We start from the raw sequence: 6,000 nt of genomic DNA, 5'->3' as shown, positions 1-6,000 counted from the left end.
ACTTTAGTTAAAAAAGGGGTCCACTACTCAGGAACACTCATTTTCAATAATTTTCCAGCAAACATAAAAAATTTAGTTACAAATAAAGATCAGTTTAAAAGGAGCCTAAAAGACTTACTAATGGCCAAATCCTTCTACTCCATTGACGAATTTTTTAATAGAAACAAATGATGTATTGTATACAAGGTGTTACAATAAGGTACGGCCAAACTTTCAGGAAACATTCCCCACACACAGAGAAAGAAAATACGTTATGTGGACATGTGTCCGGAAACGCTTACCTTCCATGTTAGAGCTCATTTTATTACTTCTCTTCAAATCACATTAATCATGGAATGGAAACACACAGCAACAGAACGTACCAGTGTGACTTCAAACACTTTGTTACAGGAAATGTTCAAAATGTCCTCCGTTAGCGAGGATACATGTATCCACCCTCCGTCGCATGGAATCCCTGATGCGCTGATGCAGCCCTGGAGAATGGCCTATTGTATCACAGCCGTAACCAATACGAGCACGAAGAGTCTCTTCATTTGGTACCGGGGTTGCGTAGACAAGAGCTTTCAAATGCCCCCATAAATGAAAGTCAAGAGGGTTGAGGTCAGGAGATCGTGGAGGCCATGGAATTGGTCTGCTCTACCAATCCATCGGTCACCGAATCTGTTGTTGAGAAGCGTACGAACACTTCGACTGAAATGTGCAGGAGCTCCATCGTGCATGAACCACATGTTGTGTCGTACTTTTAAAGGCACATGTTCTAGCAGCACAGGTAGAGTATCCCGTATGAAATCATGATAACGTGCTCCATTGAGCGTAGGTGGAAGAACGAAACTAAAATCTCTAACATGGAAATTAAGCGTTTCCGGACACATATCCACATAACATCTTTTCTTTATTTGTGTGTGAGGAATGTTTCCTGAAAGTTTGGCCGTACCTTTTTGTAACACCCTGTATATTCATACTATTAGTATTGTTATTTCAGCTTAAAAAAAATTGACATGTTCCACATCCTCGAGGATCTCCTCAGTACGGATCTATGGAACGAAAAACTAATCTAATCTAACAGCTATCTGGCATTTGGAAATACTTCATCATTCTTGACTTTTTAAAGTGGTATTATTTTTATGGTACTTTAGAAGGTTATTGAGCGTTGAGTTTTTTGTATTGTTATTCACAATGTCTCCGAGGTGTGGCTGCGCTACTCAGAAAGGTGTTTTTATTCAGTATCAAGTATCTATTTGAAATTGTGAGTGAGAGGATTTGCAAAAAACCAGTCGACAACCGGCAAGTGTAGCCGTGCGGTTCTAGGCGCTTCAGTCTGGAACCGTGTGACCACTAAGGTCGCAGGTTCGAATCCTGCCTCGGGCATGGATGTGTGTGATGTCCTTAGGTTGGTTAGGTTTAAGTAGTTCTAAGTTCTAGGCGACTGATGACCTCAGAAGTTAAGTCGCATAGTGCTCAGAGCCATTTGAACCACTCGACAGTATTTTTATCAACACTGTTTACCATTTCTTCTGTTTCTGAATGTCTGTTCAGACTGACTACAGTACTAGTGGCATCGGCAAAAAGAGCTAGTTCTATTTGTTGTGTAGTAGACGGAAGGTAGTTTGTACAGCTGGTTCAGAGGGTGCACGAGGCGGGCGCATGACGTGTCCCAGAGAAGCAGTACACGACCAGTTAGCTGCGCAGCAGACGCTGCGAACCGTCGAGGTATATTTATTGCAGTCGATTAGATTAGGGTGGCGACCCTGATCGAGCAGCCGATCCGGCTGCGAACCGGTCGCCGGCGGCGCGGGGTCAGCCGGCAGCGGCGCGGCGCGTGGCGGGCGCACGCCCGTGTTTACACGAATCTCCCTCTATCTGCTCCCCGTCACAAGGCCGGCGGTGGCTCTCAACTTGCACTTTGTCCGCAGCGACGCCTTCAAAACGGGGCGGCCGGCGCGGCCGGGCGACATTGCGCCTCCGGCAGCCTCGAGCGCCCAGAAGGACACAGACGTCGACGATCAGCAGTCACCAGACACCATGCCCTGGTCCTACTCTGACAGGTCAGTAGCCCAGCATTCGTCAATGCACAGCACTGGCGACTCATCTGGGTGACAACTCTGCATTTATTCATTCACTGTACTGCTTTTGACAAATTGAAAAAAAAGTATACATACTGTGTAGAGCACAATATTTACAATATAAAGTCTTATAAACAATCATCTAGAGCATCTGTGTAGTCTATCGGTTTTGGTGTCGTCAGTAGGAGGCTTCCTGGTCTACCATCGTATGATTTGTGGGGCATCCTTCTGTCATACAGTGAAGGCTTTCACGACCGGATGTTTCAGCTGCTGAGAATTCTTCCGGGTTGTATGGCCGTGGTCTATGGAACTCTTCTATCCCTGGCGTTTCGTCCAAAGCTGCGTTGGACATCTTTTGAGGTGCTCGTGGTTGTGCTGACTCTTCTAACAGTCGGCAAGACTCAGCACAACCAGGACAAAACGCCAGGGACAGAAGAATTCCATGGACCAAGGCCATACAACCCAGAAGAATTCTCGGCAGCATCCTTCTGTGATGTGCCTGATGGTCTGCGGTTCTCCGTTACCACAAAGTGGCGACCGTTACGTATCGTATTTGTGTAAAAAATATACACGTTTGTCGTATTGTGTTCTAAATCTGTTTAGCGTTGACCATTTTTTGTGCAGCAAGTCAAATCCCGGCGATTTTTGGAAGATACACGGCATATTATTACTTTGTTTCTTTTCTTTTACTTATTGGCTTTCTGGACGTGCCCATACACCTATCCCATCATTGCAAAGATGATACGTCCTTGTTTTACGACAATTCAGTGTATTCATTAGGGTCAAGCCACATTCTCGTTTAAGTTGCATGGGCTTAGACTGGTCATATAAGCCATAAGGACGATGAGAAGACACAACACCCGGAGTGGAGAAAATCTCCGACTCGGCAGGGAATGGAATCGGGGCCCCTTCGATTAGCAGTTAACCGCGCTGATCCCGCAGCTATCGAGGCGGATAGTCCAGTCTCGAGCCCATTCATTAGTAATATTGAATTCGTCTTCCACAGCGACCCTTGCTATTATTGTTGATGGTAGTCTAGAGCGGTGACCGTTATGGTTTACATCATCGATATCTTATTGGATTGTTAGGTTTTTGTTACCATTACATTTTTTAGCACTTATGCATTGTAGTTGAGGGAATTAAACGTTGGATAGTAGCAGCAACCAGGTGCTGATTTGACAACGCCAGCAATTGTTCTCATGGCGCTATTTAGATGGATATCTGTCTTTCGTGCATATTCGCTGTTTAACCAACTGGGGTTTACCATTCAGTCGTTGAGAAGATAACACTCAAAGCAGAAGAATATAGGTTGGATGTCGATGCTCCCATGTTACATCACTTAGCTTCAAATGGTGATGTTTCTTGCTTATAATTTTTTGGCTGTTTTTGTTAGATGCTCTCTGAAAGAGTTGTGTCGAGGATTACTCGTATATACTTTGCTGTTTTGTTAAAAGTGAGTACGTGAGTGCAGTGTTTTTCAAACTGTAAATTGAGCTTACTTTCGGCGAGTTTACAGTTTAGGTGAAAGCAGGAAACCTCAGAATTGGTGGCTATTGCTTGGAGTCTCCATATGTGAAAATACATTCCGACTATACCAAGGTCCTCCGTTAGGGTTTCGTCACCTTGTTGAAAATACCCATTCGTCAGCGGAACCAAACCTCCTTGATTTTGTTTTTGGTATGTCTGCAACCTAGAAGCTGAAGAGAAGTGGAGCAAGGACTACTAGATTAATTTCCTTGCAGCGCTGATGTTAGATCTTATCCGACTGAACCAGATATCAGAGTTTCTTAAAGCTTCGTTCGTGTATGGAACTCGGTAAGAATGCTGCTTAAATTCATGTGTATGTCGTTTAATTAGTGTAGTCTTTACAGTCCGTAGTGGAGCGATACATACGGGACTGTATAATATTACGGAATTTCTCGGTAATATTGGTTCTTGAAACTTTGTAAGTCTGCTTTCTCGGATAGTCGGTGTCCACTTTCAAGTGTCTGCAAGTTCAAGATTTTCACTATTTCTCCGATGCCCTCCCGAGGGTCAGACAGAACTGCGACCATTCGTGCCCTTCGTTGTAAACGTTAAATATCCCCTGTTAGACCTATTTCTGGTGGGTCCTGTATACACTTGAGCAATGTTAGAGCAAGGTTCGCACGAGTGTTTTGTAGGCAGTCTTCTATACGGACTCATTGCATTTTCTTCCCATCCAACCAACAGATTGAAGTCTTCACACTTCTTTAGCTGAACCTATGCGATAATTCTATTTCATATTATTTGAAGCACTTGCACTTGTAAAAGTTGGCTGACTCCAGTGGCGACTCACTGTTATTGTAGTCATGGGACACCATGTTTTCGCGTACTGTAAAATGTACAGTTTCTCATTTTTGAACATTTACAGAAAATTGCAAATATTTGCACTACTTTCAAATCACCCCAAGCTTTGACTGTTTGTATAATTTTTCTCCAGAGAGCACTTAGTTGCAGATAACTAAATCATTTTCGAAAGGTATGAGGTTGATATTAACTGTGACTTCATTAACATAGAAGATGAATGACAAGTGTACAAACATGCTTTCGTACGGCCCGCGTGAACTTGCTTTTCGGTCTGTCGATGACTCTTCATTCAAGATAACAACCCGCGTCTTCCATCCATAATGAAGCAAGTTAGTGTTTACGCGCGCGCGCGCGCGCGCGCGCGCACACACACACACACACACACACACACACACACACACACACACACACACACAGTGTCAGTTAGGAGCGGTATGTACTTAGGTGCAGAAGTGAAGTCACGCAGAAAATTTCATATTCATGTTATGTTTGGTGAAAATATCTGAGGGAGAAGGACCTAGGAACGCTGCTCTGAGACTATGAAATGAAGTTTATTGGTACAAAGTAAGAAGAAGCCTTACGGTACTCAGACTTTCCTCAGAGCGTATACACTCATAAGGAAACCATCTTTGGATGATATGTACAGTGTCAATCACTTCACATATTTCTTGAATCGTTGAAGCCATCAAAATCCAGTTTTCAGCCGTAAGAATTGTAAACAACTGCTCCCTGATCGTCGAATAGTCGCTTATTATTAGTTCTTGATTTCATACTCAAATAAGAACATATATCATCTCCGATTATGTGGAAATACAATGCTATACTGCAGTCCCACAGTCCGATATAAAAGAGAGAGATAAATGTAGCAGTCTGAAATATTATTGCCTCCTTAACTGAGGCAGTGTATTTCCTCTTTAGGTTGCAAAATCGTGAATTACTTCGTAAAACAGCAACTAGTTTGATCTACAAAATGAAGATGTCTTTAGTTCAACATACGGAAATTTCTCAAGAACTACTTACGGTATTTCGGAGAGTGAATCGCTGTTGAATTCGTTCTGATGGCAGAGTTTTCTGTAGTTATTTCTGAAAAATTCGAACACCGTTATCTTTACAAGCAATATTGATATGAGGGAAGACTACAGCCAACATTGTTTTTATTGTGGACCTTATGACAGTTCATCTGGCGACAGAGAACAGATAGCATATGCGTCCTGGGAAAAAGTTTACATGAAATCTTAAGTGACTCAATATTTATGATCATTGTGTACTGCACCTGTACTAGAAGATCATTTCTGCTTCTTTGAACTTCCGTATCTGAATGTCTGTGAGATAAAAAGTTAAAATGTTTGTAATGAACCAGTTCTAGGCCTATTTAACTACCATCTGATCTGTATGGTAAGATCTAGTTTGGGCCCTTCATTAGAATGCTCGAGTCATATGCAAACAGTTTGTAAATTGTCCTTTAAAATACACTCCTGGAAATTGAAATAAGAACACCGTGAATTCATTGTCCCAGGAAGGGGAAACTTTATTGACACATTCCTGGGGTCAGATACATCACATGATCACACTGACAGAACCACAGGCACATAGACACAGGCAACAGAGC

The sequence above is a fragment of the Schistocerca piceifrons genome, chromosome 5 (genome assembly GCF_021461385.2).
Source record: "Schistocerca piceifrons isolate TAMUIC-IGC-003096 chromosome 5, iqSchPice1.1, whole genome shotgun sequence".
NCBI classification, from domain to species: domain Eukaryota; kingdom Metazoa; phylum Arthropoda; class Insecta; order Orthoptera; family Acrididae; genus Schistocerca; species Schistocerca piceifrons.
The sequence above is the reverse complement of the archived record's forward strand: the minus strand, read 5'-3'. Positions refer to the sequence as shown.